The 21,168-nt window shown below is 44.3% G+C and overlaps 1 protein-coding gene across 1 annotated transcript in view; it reads left to right on the top strand.

The window, feature by feature from the left end:
- LOC112224409 (ephrin type-A receptor 6) overlaps positions 1-21,168 on the top strand; it is a 280,716-nt gene that overhangs the window by 73,593 nt on the left and 185,955 nt on the right. The window lies entirely within an intron of this gene.

Raw genomic sequence — 21,168 nt, 5'->3', positions numbered from 1 at the left:
ACCTCGGATTAGACTAAGAGCTTCTGGATATCAGATCAGCGATCACTCACCTCGGATTAGACTAAGAGCTTCTGGATATCAGGACAGCGATCACTCACCTCGGGTTAGACAAAGAGCTTCTGGATATCAGATCAGCGATCACTCAACTCGGATTAGACTAAGAGCTTCTGGATATCAGATCAGCGATCACTCACCTCGGATTAGACAAAGAGCTTCTGGATATCAGATCAGCGATCACTCACCTCGGATTAGACTAAGAGCTTCTGGATATCAGATCAGCGATCACTCACCTCGGATTAGACAAAGAGCTTCTGGATATCAGATCAGAGATCACTCACCTCGGATTAGACAAATAGCTTCTGGATATCAGATCAGCGATCACTCACCTCGGATTAGACTAAGAGCTTCTGGATATCAGATCAGCGATCACTCACCTCGGATTAGACAAAGAGCTTCTGGATATCAGATCAGCGATCACTCACCTCGGATTAGACAAATAGCTTCTGGATATCAGATCAGCGATCACTCACCTCGGATTAGACAAAGAGCTTCTGGATATCAGATCAGCGATCACTCACCTCGGATTAGACTAAGAGCTTCTGGATATCAGATCAGCGATCACTCACCTCGGATTAGACTAAGAGCTTCTGGATATCAGGACAGCGATCACTCACCTCGGGTTAGACAAAGAGCTTCTGGATATCAGATCAGCGATCACTCACCTCGGATTAGACTAAGAGCTTCTGGATATCAGATCAGCGATCACTCACCTCGGATTAGACAAAGAGCTTCTGGATATCAGATCAGCGATCACTCACCTCGGATTAGACTAAGAGCTTCTGGATATCAGATCAGCGATCACTCACCTCGGATTAGACAAAGAGCTTCTGGATATCAGATCAGAGATCACTCACCTCGGATTAGACAAATAGCTTCTGGATATCAGATCAGCGATCACTCACCTCGGATTAGACTAAGAGCTTCTGGATATCAGATCAGCGATCACTCACCTCGGATTAGACAAAGAGCTTCTGGATATCAGATCAGCGATCACTCACCTCGGATTAGACAAATAGCTTCTGGATATCAGATCAGCGATCACTCACCTCGGATTAGACAAAGAGCTTCTGGATATCAGGACAGCGATCACTCACCTCGGATTAGACTAAGAGCTTCTGGATATCAGATCAGCGATCACTCACCTCGGATTAGACAAAGAGCTTCTGGATATCAGATCAGCGATCACTCACCTCGGATTAGACAAAGAGCTTCTGGATATCAGATCAGAGATCACTCACCTCGGATTAGACAAATAGCTTCTGGATATCAGATCAGCGATCACTCACCTCGGATTAGACAAATAGCTTCTGGATATCAGATCAGCGATCACTCACCTCGGATTAGACAAAGAGCTTCTGGATATCAGATCAGCGATCACTCACCTCGGATTAGACAAAGAGCTTCTGGATATCAGATCAGCGATCACTCACCTCGGATTAGACAAAGAGCTTCTGGATATCAGATCAGCGATCACTCACCTCGGATTAGACTAAGAGCTTCTGGATATCAGATCAGCGATCACTCACCTCGGATTAGACAAAGAGCTTCTGGATATCAGATCAGAGATCACTCACCTCGGATTAGACAAATAGCTTCTGGATATCAGATCAGCAACCTCGGATTAGACTAAGAGCTTCTGGATATCAGATCAGCGATCACTCACCTTGGATTAGACAAAGAGCTTCTGGATATCAGATCAGCGATCACTCACCTCGGATTAGACAAATAGCTTCTGGATATCAGATCAGCGATCACTCACCTCGGATTAGACAAATAGCTTCTGGATATCAGATCAGAGATCACTCACCTCGGATTAGACAAATAGCTTCTGGATATCAGATCAGCGATCACTCACCTCGGATTAGACAAATAGCTTCTGGATATCAGATCAGAGATCACTCACCTCGGATTAGACAAATATCTTCTGGATATCAGATCAGAGATCACTCACCTCGGATTAGACAAATAGCTTCTGGATATCAGATCAGCGATCACTCACCTCGGATTAGACAAATAGCTTCTGGATATCAGATCAGAGATCACTCACCTCGGATTAGACAAATAGCTTCTGGATATCAGATCAGCGATCACTCACCTCGGATTAGACAAAGAGCTTCTGGATATCAGATCAGCGATCACTCACCTCGGATTAGACAAAGAGCTTCTGGATATCAGATCAGCGATCACTCACCTCGGATTAGACTAAGATTTTTTCGACAACAAAGACGACCCACAAGACATTCTCCAAACACCCCACAGGACCGACATGCCCGTTCTTTGCAAGAGGAAGCGGTGCAGGTACAGCGGACAAAGAGCCGGATACCTGGTCAGGACCCGGAGAAGACGACTGGGAAAGCTGCCGTTACCGTCAATACTACTTGCCAACGTGCAATCATTGGACAATAAATTAGACGAGGTACGATAACGAATATCCTACCAATGGGACATCAAAAACTGTAATATCCTATGTTTCAAAGAATCGTGGCTGAATGACGATATGGATATTCAGCTAGCGGGATATACGCTGCACCGGCAAGATTTAACAGCACACTCCGGTAAGACAAGGGGGGACGGTCTGTGCATATTTGTAAACAACAGCTGGTACACGAAATCTAAGGAAGTCTCTAGATTTTGCTCACCTGAAGTAGAGTATATTGTGATAAATTGCAGGCCACACTACTTACCTAGAGAGTTTTCAGCTATACTTTTTTGTGGCTGTTTTATATACCACCACAGACAGATGCTGGCACTAAGACTGCACTCAGTCAGCTGTATAAGGAAATAATCAAACAGGAAACCTCTCACCCAGAGGCGGCGCTCCTAGTGGCCTGAGATTTTAATGCAGGGAAACTTAAATCAGTTCTACCAAATTTCCATCAACATGTTAAATGTGCAACCAGCGGGAAAACAATTCTAGATCACCTGTACTCCACACACAGAGACGCCTTCAAAGCTCTCCCTCGCCCTCCATTTGGTAAATCCGACCACAACTCTATCCTCCTGATTCCTGCTTACAAGCAAAGATTAAAGCAGGAAGCACCAGTGACTTGGTCTATAAGAAAGTGGTCAGATGAAGCAGATGCTAAACTTTACAGGACTGTTTTGCTATCACAGACTGGAACATGTTCCGAGATTCTTCCGATGACATTGAGGAATACACCACATCAGTCACTGGCTTTATCAATAAGTGCATCGAGGACGTCGTCCCCACGGTGACTGTACGTTCATACCCCAACCAGAAGCCATGGATTACAGGCAACATTCGCACTGAGCTAAAGGGTAGAGCTGCCGCTTTCAAGGTGCGGGACTCTAACCCGGAAGCTTACAAGAAATCCTGCTATGCCCTGCGACAAACCATCAAACAAGCGTCAATACAGGGCTAAGATTGAATCATACTACACCGGCAACGACGCTCGTCTTATGTGGCAGGGCTTGCAAACTATTACAGACTACAAAGGGAAGCACAGCCGCGAGCTGCCCAGTGACACGAGCCTACCAGACGAGCTAAATCACTTATATGCTCGCTTCGAGGCAAGCAACACTCATGAGAGCATCAGCTGTTCCGGACGACTGTGTGATCACGCTCTCCGTAGCTGACGTGAGTAAGATCTTTAAACAGGTCAACATACACAAGGCTGCGGGGCCAGACGGATTACCAGGACGTGTGCTCCAGGCATGTGCTTACCAACTGGCAGGTGTCTTCACCAACATTTTCAACATACTCCTGATTGAGTCTGAAATACCAACATGTTTCAAGCAGACCACCATAGTCCCGTAGAACTCACGTCTGTAGCCATGAAGTGCTTTGAAAGGCTGGTAATGACTGACATCAACAACATTATCTCAGAAAACCTAGACCCACTCCAATTTGCATGCTGCCCAAACAGATCCACAGATAATGTAATCTCTATTGCACTCCACACTGCCCTTTCCCACCTGGACAAAAGGAACACCTATGTGAGGATGCTATTCATTGACTACAGCTCAGCGTTCAACACTATAGTACGCTCAAAGCTCATCACTAAGCTAAGGAACCTGGGACTAAACACCTCCCTCTGCAACTGGATCCTGGACTTCCTGATGGACCGCCCCCAGGTGGTGAGGGTAGGTAGCAACTAAAAGCCACTCAGCAAGGAAGAAGCCACTCCTCCAAAACCGCCATGAAAAGCTAGACTACAGTTTGCAACTGCACATGGGAACAAAGATCATACTTTTTGGAGAAATGTCCTCTGGTCTGATGAAACAAAAATAGAACTGTTTGGCCATTAATGACCATCGTTATGTTTGGAGGAAAAAGGGGGAGGCTTGCAAGCTAAAGAACACCATCCCAACCGTAAACCACGGGGGTGGCAGCATTATGTTGCTGAAATAAATAATTCTATCTACTATTATTCTGACATTTCACATTCTTAAAATAAAGTGGTGATCCTAACTGACCTAAAGTGGAGATGTTTTACTTGGATTAAATGTCAGGAATTGTGAAAAACTGAGTTGAAATGTATTTGGCTAATATGTATGTAAACCTCCGACTTCAACGGTATATCACACACGCACACACAAACTCTCCAATTACCATGCAGAGAAGTGTTTGACAACTATCCGATAAGAGAGGCAAACACATACACATGCTTGTCCCTATCGTTCCACTACCTCCTGTTACATAGAACGACAACCCTCTAACTCAGCCAGACAGAATTTTTATTTATTTATTTAACCCATTCTCATTTGCAGAAACGACCTCTGGAATAGTTACAGGGGAGAGGAGGGGGATGAATGAGCCAATTGTAAACGGGGGATTATTAGGTGAACATGATGGTTTGAGGGCTAGATTTGGGAATTTAGCCCAGACACCAGGGTTAACACCCCTACTCTTACAATAAGTGCCATGGGATCTTTTAATGACCTCAGAGAGTCAGGACACCCGTTTAACGTCCAATCCGAAAGACGGCACCCTACACAGGGCAGTGTCCCCAATCACTGCCCTGGGGCATTGGGATATTTTTTTTAGACCAGAGAAAAGAGTGCCTCCTACTGGCCCTCCAGAATACGTAACTTTTAAAATGGGTGATTAAACTCCTACGTTACAACCCTTGCTCTAATGCATTAAAAGTTATATCTGTTTAATTACTTTTTAACCAAGTTATAAACTGTTTTCTCTGATACCGCATGGCAAGCGGTACCGGAGCACCAATTCTAGGACCAAAAGTCTCTTCAACTGCTTCTACCCCCAAGCAATTAGACTGCTGAACAATTCATAAAAATTGCCACCGGACAATTTACATTGACCCCACTCTTGTACACTGCTGCTACTCGCTGTTTGTTTGCTACCTATGCATACTAACTTCACCCCACCTACATGTACGGATTACTTCAACTAGCCCGTACCCCTACACACTGACTCGGTACCGGTGCCCCCTGTACAGAGCCTCTTTATTGTTATTCTTATTGTGTTACTTTGTATTATAACTTTTTTATTTTAGTCTACAGGTAAATATTTTATTCCTCTTGAACTGCACTGTTGGTTAAGGGCGTGTAAGTAAGCATTTCACGGTAAAGTCTACACTTGTTGTATTTGGCGCAAATTTTTGATTTGATTACAATCTACAGTGCCTTGCGAAAGTATTCGGCCCCCTTGAACTTTGCGACCTTTTGCCACATTTCAGGCTTCAAACATAAAGATATAAAACTGTATTTTTTTGTGAAGAATCAACAACAAGTGGGACACAATCATGAAGTGGAACGACATTTATTGGATATTTCAAACTTTTTTAACAAATCAAAAACTGAAAAATTGGGCGTGCAAAATTATTCAGCCCCTTTACTTTCAGTGCAGCAAACTCTATCCAGAAGTTCAGTGAGGATCTCTGAATGATCCAATGTTGACCTAAATGACTAATGATGATAAATACAATCCACCTGTGTGTAATCAATTCTCCGTATAAATGCACCTGCACTGTGATAGTCTCGAGGTCCGTTAAAAGCGCAGAGAGCATCATGAAGAACAAGGAACACACCAGGCAGGTCCGAGATACTGTTGTGAAGAAGTTTAAAGCCGGATTTGGATACAAAAGATTTCCCAAGCTTTAAACATCCCAAGGAGCACTGTGCAAGCGATAATATTGAAATGGAAGGAGTATCAGACCACTGCAAATCTACCAAGACCTGGCCATCCCTCTAAACTTTCAGCTCATACAAGGAGAAGACTGATCAGAGATGCAGCCAAGAGGCCCATGATCACTCTGGATAAACTGCAGAGATCTACAGCTGAGGTGGGAGACTCTGTCCATAGGACAACAATCAGTCGTATATTGCACAAATCTGGCCTTTATGGAAGAGTGGCAAGAAGAAAGCCATTTCTTAAAGATATCCATAAAAGTGTCGTTTAAAAAACCTGTTTGCCACAAGCCACCTGGGAGACACACCAAACATGTGGAAGAAGGTGCTCTGGTCAGATGAAACCAAAATTGAACTTTTTGGCAACAATGCAAAACGTTATGTTTGGCGTAAAAGCAACACAGCTCATCACCCTGAACACACCATCCCCACTGTCAAACATGGTGGTGGCAGCATCATGGTTTGGGCCTGCTTTTCTTCAGCAGGGACAGGGAAGATGGTTAAAATTGATGGGAAGATGGATGGAGCCAAATACAGGACCATTCTGGAAGAAAACCTGATGGAGTCTGCAAAGACCTGAGACTGGGACGGAGATTTGTCTTCCAACAAGACAATGATCCAAAACATAAAGCAAAATCTACAATGGAATGGTTCAAAAATAAACATATCCAGGTGTTAGAATGGCCAAGTCAAAGTCCAGACCTGAATCCAATCGAGAATCTGTGGAAAGAACTGAAAACTGCTGTTCACAAATGCTCTCCATCCAACCTCACTGAGCTCGAGCTGTTTTGCAAGGAGGAATGGGAAAAAATTTCAGTCTCTCAATGTGCAAAACTGATAGAGACATACCCCAAGCGACTTACAGCTGTAATCGCAGCAAAAGGTGGCGCTACAAAGTATTAACTTAAGGGGGCTGAATAATTTTGCACGCCCAATTTTTCAGTTTTTGATATGTTTTTTTTTTTTAAATATCCAATAAATGTCGTTCCACTTCATGATTGTGTCCCACTTGTTGTTGATTCTTCACAAAAAAATACAGTTTTATATCTTTATGTTTGAAGCCTGAAATGTGGCAAAAGGTCGCAAAGTTCAAGGGGGCCGAATACTTTCGCAAGGCACTGTAAATATTTAATTTCCATTCTCTGTGCCAGAGTGCAGTTAAAAGTCACTATCTCTCTAGTCCCACTGAGCTCCAGTCAGTCCCACTGAGTAGTTCTCTCTAGTCCCACTGAGCTCCAGTCAGTCCCACTGAGTAGTTCTCTCTAGTCCCAGTCAAACCTACAGTAGTTCTCTCCAGTCCCACTGAGTCCCAGTCAGACCTACAGTTGTTCTCTCTAGTCCCAGTCAGACCTAGTAGTTTTCTCTAGTCCCAGTCAGACCTATAGTAGTTCTCTCTAGTCCCACTGAGCTCCAGTCAGACCTGCAGTAGTTCTATCTAGTCCCAGTCAGACCTACAGTAGTTCTCTCTAGTCCCAGTCAGACCTACAGTAGTTCTATCTTGTCCCAGTCAGACCTATAGTAGTTCTCTCTAGTTCCACTGAGCCCCAGTCAGACCTACAGTAGTTCTCTCCAGTCCCAGTCAGACCTACAGTAGTTCTCTCTACTCCCAGTCAGACCTACAGTAGCTCTCTCTAGTCCCAGTCAGACCTATAGTAGTTCTCTCTTGTCCCAGTCAGACCTACAGTAGTTCTCTCTTGTCCCAGTCAGACCTATAGTAGTTCTCTCTAGTTCCACTGAGCCCCAGTCAGACCTATAGTAGTTCTCTCTAGTCCCACTGAGCCCCAGTCAGACCTACAGTAGTTCTCTCTAGTCCCAGTCAGATCTACAGTAGTTCTCTCTAGTCCCACTGAGCCCCAGTCAGACCTATAGTAGTTCTCTCTAGTCCCAGTCAGACCTACAGTAGCTCTCTCTAGTCCCAGTCAGACCTACAGTAGTTCTCTCTAGTCCAACTGAGTCCCAGTCAGACGTACAGTAGTTATCTCCAGTCCCACTGAGCCCCAGTCAGACCTATAGCAGTTCTCTCTAGTCCCAGTCAGACCTATAGTAGTTCTCTCTATTCCCAGTCAGACCTATAGTAGTTCTCTCTAGTCCCACTGAGCCCCAGTCAGACCTACAGTAGTTATCTCAAGTCCCAGTCAGACCTATAGTAGTTCTCTCTTGTCCCACTGAGCCCCAGTCAGACCTACAGTAGTTCTCTCTAGTCCCACTGAGCCCCTGTCAGACCTACACTACAGTGTATTTTAAAAGCAGTAGTTCATCCCTGGGGCAGTAGGCTGGAAGAAGGCTGTAAAGGACTGACTCTCTTCAGTGAGGGGCTGGAATGGGGCTTAATCTCACAAAGAAATCAATACTCCAGTCTTCACGAAATGAAGTTTTCAATCATGTATGTTAAGACTTGCTTTAGGGCCTGATCTTTTCACTGCTTTTCAGACACATAAAATGCATAACCTAAGAGTATCACATTTTTTATTTGATTACAATCTAAATGTTTAATTTCCATTCTCTGTGCCAGAGTCAGGTGAAGAGTGCAGTTAAAAGTAACTATCTCTCTAGTCCCACTGAGCTCCAGTCAGTCCCACTGAGTAGTTCTCTCTAGTCCCAGTCAGACCTATAGTAGTTCTCTCTAGTCCCAGTCAGACCTACAGTACTCTCTAGTCCCAGTCAGACCTATAATAGATCTCTCTAGTCCCACTGAGCCCCAGTCAGACCTATAGTAGTTCTCTCTAGTCCCAGTCAGACCTATAGTAGTTCTCTCACGTCCCAGTCAGACCTATAGAAGTTCTCTCTAGTCCCAGTCAGACCTATAGTAGTCCCCCAGTCAGACCTACAGTAGTTCTCTCTAGTCCCAGTCAGACCTCAGACCTACAGTAGTTCTCTCTAGTCCCAGTCAGACCTATAGTAGTTCTCTAGTCCCACTGAGTCCCAGTCAGACCTATAGCTGTTCTCTCTAGTTCCAGTCAGACCTATACTAGTTCTCTCTATTCCCAGTCAGACCTACATTAGTTATATCTAGTCCCAGTCAGACCTATAGTAGTTCTCTCTAGTCCCAGTCAGATCTATAGTAGTTCTCTCACGTCCCAGTCAGACCTATAGTAGTTCTCTCTTGTCCCAGTCAGACCTACAGTAGTTCTCTCTAGTCCCAGTCAGATCTATAGTAGTTCTCTCTAGTCCCAGTCAGACCTATAGTAGTTATCTCTAGTCCCAGTCAGACCTATAGTAGTTCTTTCTAGTCCCAGTCAGATCTACAGTAGTTCTCTCTAGTTCCAGTCAGACCTATTGTAGTTCTCTCTAGTCCCACTGAGTCCCAGTCAGACCGACAGTAGTTCTCTCTAGTCCCACTCAGCCCCAGTCAGACCTATAGTAGTTCTCTCTTGTCCCAGTCAGACCTACAGTAGTTCTCTCTAGTCCCAGTCAGATCTATAGTAGTTCTCTCTAGTCCCACTGAGTCCCAGTCAGACCTACAGTAGTTCTCTCTAGTCCCGGTCAGACCTACAGTAGTTCTATCTAGTCCCAGTCAGACCTACAGTAGTTCTCTCTATTCCCAGTCAGACCTATAGTAGTTCTCTCTAGTCCCAGTCAGACCTATTGTAGTTCTCTCTAGTCCCACTGAGTCCCAGTCAGACCTACAGTAGTTCTCTCTAGTCCCACTCAGCCCCAGTCAGACCTATAGCAGTTCTCTCTAGTCCCTGTCAGACCTATAGTAGATCTCTCTATTCCCAGTCAGACCTATAGTAGTTCTCTCTAGTCCCAGTCAGACCTATAGCTGTTCTCTCTAGTTCCAGTCAGACCTATACTAGTTCTCTCTATTCCCAGTCAGACCTACATTAGTTATATCTAGTCCCAGTCAGACCTATAGTAGTTCTCTCTAGTCCCAGTCAGATCTATAGTAGTTCTCTCACGTCCCAGTCAGACCTATAGTAGTTCTCTCACGTCCCAGTCAGACCTATAGTAGTTCTCTCTTGTCCCAGTCAGACCTATAGTAGTTCTTTCTAGTCCCAGTCAGATCTACAGTAGTTATCTCTAGTTCCAGTCAGACCTATTGTAGTTCTCTCTAGTCCCACTGAGTCCCAGTCAGACCTATAGTAGTTCTCTCTAGTCCCACTGAGCTCCAGTCAGACCTACAGTAGTTCTATCTAGTCCCAGTCAGACCTACAGTAGTTATCTCTAGTCCCAGTCAGACCTACAGTAGTTCTCTCTTGTCCCAGTCAGACCTACAGTAGCTCTCTCGAGTCCCAGTCAGACCTATAGTCGTTCTCTCTAGTCCCACTGAGCCCCAGTCAGACCTATAGTAGTTCTCTCTAGTCCCAGTCAGACCTACAGTAGTTCTCTCTTGTCCCAGTCAGACCTATAGTAGTTCTCTCTAGTCCCAGTCAGACCTACAGTAGTTCTCTCTAGTCCCAGTCAGACCTACAGTAGTTCTCTCTAGTCCCACTGAGCCCCAGTCAGACCTATAGTAGTTCTCTCTAGTCCCAGTCAGACCTATAGTAGTTCTCTCTAGTCCCACTGAACCCCAGTCAGACCCCTAGTAGTTCTCTCTAGTCCCAGTCAGACCTACAGTAGCTCTCTCTAGTTCCAGTCAGACCTATAGTAGTTCTCTCTAGTCCCACTGAGTCCCAGTCAGACCTACAGTAGTTCTCTCTAGTCCCAGTCAGACCTACAGTAGCTCCTTCTAGTTCCAGTCAGACCTATTGTAGTTCTCTCTAGTCCCACTGAGTCCCAGTCAGACTGACAGTAGTTCTCTCTAGTCCCACTCAGCCCCAGTCAGACCTATAGTAGTTCTCTCTTGTCCCAGTCAGACCTACAGTAGTTCTCTCTAGTCCCAGTCAGATCTATAATAGTTCTCTCTAGTCCCACTGAGTCCCAGTCAGACCTACAGTAGTTCTCTCTAGTCCCACTCAGCCCCAGTCAGACCTATAGCAGTTCTCTCTAGTCCCTGTCAGACCTATAGTAGATCTCTCTATTCCCAGTCAGACCTATAGTAGTTCTCTCTAGTCCCAGTCAGACCTACAGTAGTTCTCTCTTCTCCCAGTCAGACCTATAGTAGTTCTCTCTAGTCCCAGTCAGACCTATAGTAGTTCTCTCTAGTCCCACTGAGCCCCAGTCAGACCTATAGTAGTTCTCTCTAGTCCCAGTCAGACCTACAGTAGTTCTCTCTTGTCCCAGTCAGACCTATAGTAGTTCTCTCTAGTCCCAGTCAGACCTATAGTAGTTCTCTCTAGTCCCACTGAGTCCCAGTCAGACCTACAGTAGTTCTCTCTAGTCCCGGTCAGACCTACAGTAGTTCTCTCTAGTCCCACTGAGCACCAGTCAGACCTATAGTAGTTCTCTCTAGTCCCAGTCAGACCTATAGTAGTTCTCTCTAGTCCCACTGAACCCCAGTCAGACCCCTAGTAGTTCTCTCTAGTCCCAGTCAGACCTACAGTAGCTCTCTCTAGTTCCTGTCAGACCTATTGTAGTTCTCTCTAGTCCCACTGAGTCCCAGTCAGACCTACAGTAGTTCTCTCTAGTCCCACTCAGCCCCGGTCAGACCTATAGTAGATATCTCTATTCCCAGTCAGACCTATAGTAGTTCTCTCTAGTCACACTGAGCCCCAGTCAGACCTATACTAGTTCTCTCTAGTCCCAGTCAGACCTACATTAGTTATCTCTAGTCCCAGTCAGACCTATAGTAGTTCTCTCTAGTCCCAGTCAGACCTATAGTAGTTCTCTCTTGTCCCAGTCAGACCTATAGTAGTTATCTCTAGTCCCAGTCAGACCTATAGTAGTTCTCTCTAGTCCCAGTCAGACCTACAGTAGTTCTCTCTAGTCCCAGTCAGACCTATAGTAGTTCTCTCTAGTCCCACTGAGCTCCAGTCAGACCTACAGTAGTTCTATCTAGTCCCAGTCAGACCTACAGTAGTTCTATCTAATCCCAGTCAGACCTACAGTAGTTCTCTCTAGTCCCAGTCAGACCTATAGTAGTCCCCTCTAGTCCCAGTCAGACCTATAGTAGTTCTCTCTAGTCCCAGTCAGACCTATAGTAGTTCTCTCTCCCAGTCAGACCTACTGTAGTTCCCCAGTCAGACCTATAGTAGTTCTCTCTAGTCCCAGTCAGACCTATAGTAGTTCTCTCTAGTCCCACTTAGCCCCAGTCAGACCTATAGTAGTTCTCTCTAGTCCCAGTCAGACCTATAGTAGTTCTCTCTAGTCCCACTGAACCCCAGTCAGACCTATAGTAGTTCTCTCTAGTCCCAGTCAGACCTATAGTAGTTCTCTCTAGTCCCAGTCAGACCTATAGTAGTTCTCTCTAGTCCCACTGTCAGACCTACAGTAGTTCTCCCCAGTCAGACCCCTAGTAGTTCTCTCTAGTCCCAGTCAGACCTATAGTAGTTCTCTCTAGTCCCAGTCAGACCTATAGTAGTTCTCTCTAGTCCCACTGAACCCCAGTCAGACCTATAGTTCAGTTCTCTCTAGTCCCAGTCAGACCTATAGTAGTTCTCTCTAGTCCCAGTCAGACCTATAGTAGTTCTCTCTAGTCCCAGTCAGACCTATAGTAGTCCTCTCTAGTCCCAGTCAGACCTATAGTAGTTCTCTCTAGTCCCAGTCAGACCTATAGTAGTTCTCTCTAGTCCCACTGTACCCCAGTCAGACCCCTAGTAGTTCTCTCTAGTCCCAGTCAGACCTACAGTAGCTCTCTCTAGTTCCAGTCAGACCTATTGTAGTTCTCTCTAGTCCCACTGAGCCCCAGTCAGAGCTATAGTAGTTCTCTCTTGTCCCAGTCAGACCTACAGTAGTTCTCTCTAGTCCCAGTCAGACATATAGTAGTTCTCTCTAGTCCCAGTCAGACCTATAGTAGTTCTCTCTAGTCCCACTGAGCCCCAGTCAGACCTACAGTAGTTCTCTCTAGTCCCACTGAGCCCCAGTCAGACCTACACTACAGTGTCTTTAAAAGCAGTAGTTCATCCCTGGGGCAGTAGGCTGGAAGAAGGCTGTAAAGGACTGACTCTCTTCAGACCTGAGGGTGGTTCTCTCTAATCTCCAAAGAGACCTCAATAGTTCTCTCCAGTCCCAGTCAGAAATGAAGTTTTCAATCCCAGTATGTATGTTAGTCAGACTTGCTTTAGGGCCCAGTCAGATCTTTTTCTCTGCTTTTCCAGGACACATAAAATGCATAACCTAGTCCCAGTCAGACCTATAATTTTCCCAGCTTAGTTTGAGAGGACCTATAGTAGTTCTCTCTAGTCCCAACAATTTAACTATACCTAAGAGATGAACTAAACATTCTTCAACATTTACTAAGACCTTAGAGACTTACAGTGCCTTCGGAAAGTATTCAGACCCCTCGACTTTTTCCATATTTTGTTACTTTACAGCCTTATTCTGAAATCGATTAAATAAACAAAACATCTTCAGCTATCTACCCACACTACCCCATAATGACAAAGCAAAATCAGATTTTTAAAATATTTTTGCAAATGTATTAAATAGAAAAAAACAGAAATACCTTATTTTCATAAGTATTCAGACCATTTGCTATGAAACTCAAAATTGAGCTCAGTTGCATCCTGTCCCACTCCAGATCAGACCTATGAGATGTTTCTACCCAAGACCTTGATTGTCCCACTGAGTCCCAGTCACCTGTAGTTCTCTCTAGTAAGATTTAATTGATTGGTTCTCTCTACATGATTTGTAGTTCTCTCTAAAGGCACACACCTGTCCTATATAGTTCTCTCAGTTGACAGTGCAGTCAGACCTAAGAGCCAAAACCAAGTAGTTCTCTCTAATGAGGTTGAAGGAATTGTCTTTGGAGCTCTGAGACCTAGGAGTTCTCTCTAGTCCCTGTCACAGATCAGTGGAAGGGCACAGACAAAAAAGTTCTGCATTATTGAAGGTCCACAAGAACACAGTGGCCTCCATCATTCTTAAATGGAAGAAGTTTGGAACCACCAGTCAGACCTATAGTACTCTCTAGTCCCAGTCCTAGAGCTGGTCGTTCCCAGTCCAAACTGAGCAATCAGGGAGAAGGGCCTTGGTCCCAGGGAGGTGACCATAGTACCCGATGGTCTCTCTGACCCAGAGTTCTAGTAGTTCCTCTGTCCCAGAGATGGGAGAACCTTCCAGTAGGACAAGCATCTCTGCAGCACTCCACCAATCAGGCCTTTATGGTCAGAGTGGCCAGACCTAGAAGCCACTCCTCAGTAGACTGGTTCACATGACAGCCCGTTCCTGTCAGACCTATTGTAGTTTGCCAAAGTCCCAGCAGACCTACAGTAGTTCTCTCAGTCCCACCAGCCCCATGAGAAACAAGATTCTCTGGTCTGATGAAACCAAGATTTAACTCTTTGGCCTGAATGCCAAGCTCCACGTTTGGAGGAAACCTGGCACCATCCCTATGGTGAAGCATGGTGGTGGCAGTATCATGCTGTTGGGATATTTTTCAGAGCAAAATACGAAGAGATCCTTGGTGAAAACCTGCTCCAGAGCACTCAGGACATCAGACTGGGGCGAAGGTTCACCTTCCAACAGGACAACGTCCCTAAGCACATAGCCAAGACAATACAGGAGTGGCTTCGGGACAAGTCTCTGAATGTCCTTGAGTGGCCTAGCCAGAGCCCGGACGAACCTGATCGAGACCTGAAGAGACCTGAAAATAGACGTGCAGCAACGCTCCCTATCCAACCTGACAGAGCTTGACAGGATCTGCAGAGAAGAATGGGAGAAAGTCCCCAAATACAGGTGCGCTAAGATTGTGGCTTCATATCTGAAGAAGACACGCAGCTGAAATCACTGCTAAAGATGCTTCAATAAAGTACTGAGTAAAGGGTCTGAATATTTATTTAAATGTAATATTTGAGTTTGACATTTTTTATAAATTAGCAAAATGTCTAAAAACCTTTATTTTAATCTGCAATTATGGGGTATTGTGTATAGACTGATGAATACTTTCCGAAGGCACTAGCCAGAGTGGCCTCTTTCTTAGTTTTTCAACACTTTCTCTTTTTGTATTTTCAGACTGTATATGGACTGAGATGGACTGATATGATTGTGATGGTTCAGGGCACAGAGATGGTTCAGAAGGAGGATGGATTCCTTCAGATGTTCTGTTTGGGGTATTATTTGACTGTTCCACCTCAGTGTATAGGCTCTCTATAGTAATCTCTCTCCACACCGTTTCCTGCTGTAAACAAATCACTCTCCTTTCCTCTTTCTCTCTCATATTTTCTCTCCCTCTTTCTCTGGTCTGTCTGGCACAAGGTCTTTTAGATTCATCCCTCACAGGTTACTGTGTCCGCAGGGGTCCTGTCTTTAGCGCTGTCACCGTTTATCACACACACACACACACACACACACACACACAGCAGACCGCTGAATACCCACATAGTTCTTGGATCTCTTTGATGGGATTTGACACCCACCCCCTGCCTCCCTGTCTTCCCCTTTACCTGCCATCTTTCTCTCGCTCTCTCTCTCTCGCTCTCACTCCCTAGGTCTCTACCTCTCCCTCTCTATCGATCTCCCCCCCTCGGCCAGTGGACACATCACACCATCGCTTTGGTTTCATCATCGTTGTGTTGATTTTAGCCAGAGCATTAGGTGTTTTCACAGATCTAACAGGTATTGAATCAGCCTGTGTTTTGATAGCTAATTGGATCCATGTTATAGTCTGTCTGCCTCAAGGTTGACACAAAACCCGGCCGTGCTCAGGCCCTTGTTGAGGGTTATGTCTCATAACACAGCTACACAGCCCAATTTCCTGGAACTACACACTCCATTACAGATGCAATTTTTCTCTGTCTCCCCTCTCTCAGCTGAAAAGAGCTCTGAGCAGTCCACTCCCAAACACAGCTCCCCGGCCTGACAAAATCAAGTTTTATCACCCAGAAACAGAGAAATAAACGTAGCTTGTTTGAAGTTTCAAGTGAACATTCCCCCCGACTGGGTCCAGTCACAGTGTTGAGATACTGAACTGAGTCTCTGAGGTGTCAGGGTTGAGTGTGGAGGGCCACACAGGACCTCTTAGAGCAAAGCTCTGTGTGGGGAAGGGCTGCACTATGAGAGACAGGGGCCCCATAGAGGGCTGTGCAGCGGCCACTGGGACCTGATGCTTCCTTCAAATCAGCTTTGGGGTGACTGAGAGATGGCAGGGGTACCACCCAGAGGACAGACAGGATGAAGCACACATACACACACACTCACTTATACCACAGGCCTCAGCATCATTTGGTCCCTGTCACACTATCCCCCATCAATGTGTAACCAGTCACACACACACACACACACACTGGTGTCTCTGTAGAGAGTCCTATTCTAAGACCACCCCAGGGTGTCTATCTCTGGCCTTACAGAGACTAACTCTCTCAAGCTCCTTTAGTTTCTCTAAGCTGGAGAGAGGGAGTTTATGTAAGTCTTTAAAGAGATACCTTTGTGGGATGAGGAGGCCTTGTGAAGCAGGTTGCTGATACAGGAGTCTACTGATAAGGTTACAACTACATTTACAGTACCTTCAGAAAGTATTCAGACCCCTTTTGACATCTTACCACATTTTGTTATGTTACAGCTTGAATTTAAAATGGATTACATTCAGATTTTACAAATTTTTTATAAAAAAATCAAACGCTGTAATATCTTGAGTCAATAAGTATTCAACCCCTTTGTTATGGCAAGCCTAAATAAGTTCAGGAGTAAAAATTTACTTAACAAGTAATAAAATTAGTTGCATGGACTCTTTGTGCAATAATAGTGTTTAACATGATTTTTGAATGACTACCTCATCTCTGTACCCCACACATACAATTATCTATAAGTTCCTACAGTCGAGCAGTGAATTTAAAACACCTTTTCAACCACAAAGACCAGAGAGTTTTTTCCAATGCCTCGCAAAGAAGGGCACCTATTGGTACAGTAGATGGGTAAAAATTAAAAAGCAGACATTGAATATCCCTTTGAGCATGATGAAGTTATTCATTACACTTTGGATGGTATATCAATACACCCAGTCAAATCGAATCAAGTGCTATTTGTCACATACACGTGTTTATCAGATGTTATTGCGGTTGTACAGAAATGTTCCACTTCATCCAAATATCTCAAATTTGGACTCATCAGACCAAAGGACAATTTTCCATTGGTCTAATGTCCATTGCTCGTGTTTCTTGGCCCAATCAAGTCTCTTCTTCTTATTGGTGTCCTTTAGTAGTTGTTTCTTTGCAGCAATCGACCATGAAGGCCTGATTCATGTATTCTCCCCTGATCAGTTGATGTTGAGATGTGTCTGTTACTTGAACTCTGTGAAGCATTTATTTGGGATGCAATTTCTGAGGATGGTTACTCCAATGAACTTATCCTCTACAGCAGAGGTAGTAACTCTGGGTCTTCCTTTCTTCTGGCGGTCCTCATGAGAGCCAGTTTCATCATAGCGTTTGATCGTTTTTACAACTGCACTTGAAGAAACTTTCAAAGTTCTTGAAATATTCCATATTGACTGACCTTCATGTCTTAAGGTAATGATGGACTGTCATTTCTCTTTGCTTATTTGAGTTGTTCTTGCCATAATATGGACTTGTTTTTTTACCAAATAGGACTGTCTTCTGTATACCACCCTACCTTGTCACAACACAACTGATTGTCTCAAATGCATTTAAGAAGGAAAGAAATTCCACAAATTAACTTTTAACAAGGCACACCTGATAATTGAAATGCATTCCAGGTGACTACCTCATGAAGCTGGTTGAGAGAATGCCAAGAGTGTTTAAAGCTGTCATCAAGGCAAAGGGTGGCTACTTTGAAAAATATATATTTGGATTTGTTGAACACTTTTTGGGTTACTACATGATTCCATACAGTATGTGTTATTTCATAGTTTTGATGATTCATAGTTATTCTACAATGTAGAAAATAATCCAAATAAAGAAAAACCCTGGAATGAGTAGGTGTGTCCAAACTTTTGACTGGTACTGTATGTAAATTAGATATTTATGTTTTAGATTTTCAATGAATGTGAAAAAAGTCTAAAAACATGTTTTCACTTTCTCATTCTGAGGAACAAAATGTATTGAATACCTTTCGAATTCAGGCTGTAACACAACCAATTGTGGAATAAGGGGTATGAATACTTTCTGAAGGCACTGTAGCTACTGTACCTGTTCGGGTGTTGTAAAGATCACCCACTAAACAACTGGCCAGGATATAAAGCATTTTCATACCTGACTGTGGCGGTGTAGGAAAACTCCAATGCATGATCTAGAAGTGTGTCCCAGCTTTTATGCTTACTGACGATCTCTTTATTTAATACATTTAGATGGGTTAAGTGCAAAGACATGTCAGTCCATTTGTATCACTGGTGTAATTGTAGTTGTGAAATAATATTTGATATTTTGACACCTGTATGTACAATCTGGCTGACACAAACGGAGAGAGTTGTAGATGGGTGGGTGTGTTGGGATCCTTTCAGAATTCACAGCAAAACAATACAACTCTAAGCATATTAGGCAATATAATACTTCATCAAAATCTATTTGTTTTAATTACATTATTATTACTGTGAAACCTTGAGGGAGAAATAGATTACAATGTGTTGTCTTTTAGATTGAATTAAAACATGTCATTAAAAGGATAATGAGTCTGTATAACTAACCATTAGGATGTGATTACGGTTCTCCTGTTGGTAGGTAGTGTTTAGATAAGTACAAAACTACTTATTATCACTGAAATAATTGGCTCAAATTAGCATCTTCTTTCCCCAACTTTCCATAGTCTGCTAATAAAGAGCTTCTGTTCTTCCCAGTTATTAATTAGACTGGTAGAAACGTCAGAAGAGGGGAGGGAGGAAAGAGGTGGAGAGGGGGAAAGGAAAGGGAGAAGAGAGGTGGGGTGACAGAGTGAGTGAGTCGGGGAGAGAAGGAGGAGGGGGGGTTCTTCTCTATACTTGGTACGGTTGTGTTTTTAATTTTTAGACATTAGACACTTTTGTGGATTTTGTTGGTTGAGGAGACAGGGCTGGGAGTGACAATATACCATCTATTCCTTGCAAATACTTCTTATTTTAATGCAACACTGTCTCGCACTGAATTTAGATATCTCTGTTTTTCTATATATTTTGGTTAGGTCAGGGTGTGACTAGGATGGGTACTCTAGTTTTTGTATGTCTATGGGTTTTTGTATGTCTATGTTGGCCTGATATGGTTCCCAATCAGAGACAGCTGTTTATTGTTGTCTCTGTTTGGGGATCATATTTAGGTAGCCATTTCCCACATTTGTGTGGTGGGATCTTGACTATGTTTAGTTGCCTGTCTGCACTAATTTGTATAGCTTTTAGTTTGTTGTGTTTGTTAAGTGTTTTTTTCATTAAAAGAGAATGTACGCCTGTTGCGCCTTGGTCTCACTCATACGACGATCATGACAAACACTTTTGAGTAAGATGAACTGCCCAAGGACAAAGGGTATGTGGAGGTCAAAGTGCATACAGAGGTCAGAGTCATATCGTTGATTGATGTGTCTAGACTGAAGGGCAGCTATTGTGTTGTTGTTGAGCTGATTTAAAACCATTTTCCTCAGCAGGTAATTTGATTCTGGGAGCTTGGTGTTAGATGATCCATGGTCACTCTACAGCTGTCACACTGTGTGCATGTCAGTGTAATAGAGGGTAGAGCCAGAGGTCAGGGCTAAACACCTCCAATAGACTTCTATTCCAAAAACACAGAGGCAGGTGGCCTGCTGACCTCATGAAGCACTTACAGGGCTGTCACCCTTGTCACATGACCTGGGAGTCACAGAGGTGGGGTACAGGTGGTTAGTGATGGGTTCAAGTGAGGTTTGAATTGTTTAGTAATGGTCCTGTTCCCCTCTTTTATTTTGTAATGTTGAGCTGCTGTTAGCGATATCACTAGATGACCAAAAGTATGTGTACACCTTCTCGTCGAACATCTCATTCATAAATCATGGGCATTAATATGGAGTTGTTCCCCCCCTTTGATGCTATAACAACCTCCACTCTCCTGGGAAGACTTTCTACGAGATGTTGGAACATTGCTGCGGGGACGTGCTTCCATTCAGCCACAAGAGAATTAGTGAGGTCGTGCGTTGATGTTGGCCGATTAGGCCTGGCTCGCTGTCAGCGTTCCACTTCATCCCAAAGGTGTTCCATTGGGTTGAGGTTAGGGCTTTGTGCAGGCCAATCAAGTTCTTTCACACCGATGTTGACAAACCATTTCTGTATGGTACTCGCTTTGTGCACAGGGGCATTGTTATTTTGAAACAGGATAGGGCCTTCCCCCCCAGAATCATATAGAATGGCATTGTATGCTGTAGTGTTAAGATTTCCTTTCACTGGAACTAAGGGGCCTAGCCCAAACCATGAATAACAGCCCGAGACCATTATTCCTCCTCCACCAAACCTTACAGTTGGTACGATGCATTCGGGCAGGTAGTGTTCTCCTGGCATCCGCCAAACCCAGATTCGTCCGTCGGACCGCCAGATGGTGAAGGGTGATTCATCACTCCAGAGAATGTATTCCTACTGCTAAAGAGTCCAATGGTGGCGAGTTTTACACCACTCCAGCCGACGCTTGGCACTGCGCATGGTGATCTTAGGCATGTGTGCGGCTGCTCGGGCCATGGAAACACACAAACAGTTATTGTGCTGACGTTGCTTCCAGAGGCAGTTTGGAACTCGGTAGTGAGTGTTGCAACCGAGGACAGACGATTTTTATGCGCTACACGCTTTATCACTCGGTGGTCTTGTTCTGTGAGCTTGTGTGGCCTACCACTTCACGACTGAGCCGTTGTTGCTCCTAGACGTTTCAACTTCACAGTAACAGCACTTACAGTTGACTGGGTCAGCTCTAGCAGGGTTAGAAATTTGACGAACTGGCTTGTTGTAAAGGTGGCATCCTATGACGGTGCCACGTTGAAAGTCACTGAGCTCTTCAGAGACGCCATTACACTGCCAATGTTAGTCTATGTAGATTGTATAGCTTGGTGCTCAATTTTATTCACCTGTCAGCAATGGGTTTGGCT

The sequence above is a fragment of the Oncorhynchus tshawytscha genome, linkage group LG03 (genome assembly GCF_018296145.1).
Source record: "Oncorhynchus tshawytscha isolate Ot180627B linkage group LG03, Otsh_v2.0, whole genome shotgun sequence".
Classification (NCBI taxonomy): Eukaryota; Metazoa; Chordata; class Actinopteri; order Salmoniformes; family Salmonidae; genus Oncorhynchus; species Oncorhynchus tshawytscha.
The sequence above is the reverse complement of the archived record's forward strand: the minus strand, read 5'-3'. Positions and strand labels throughout refer to the sequence as shown.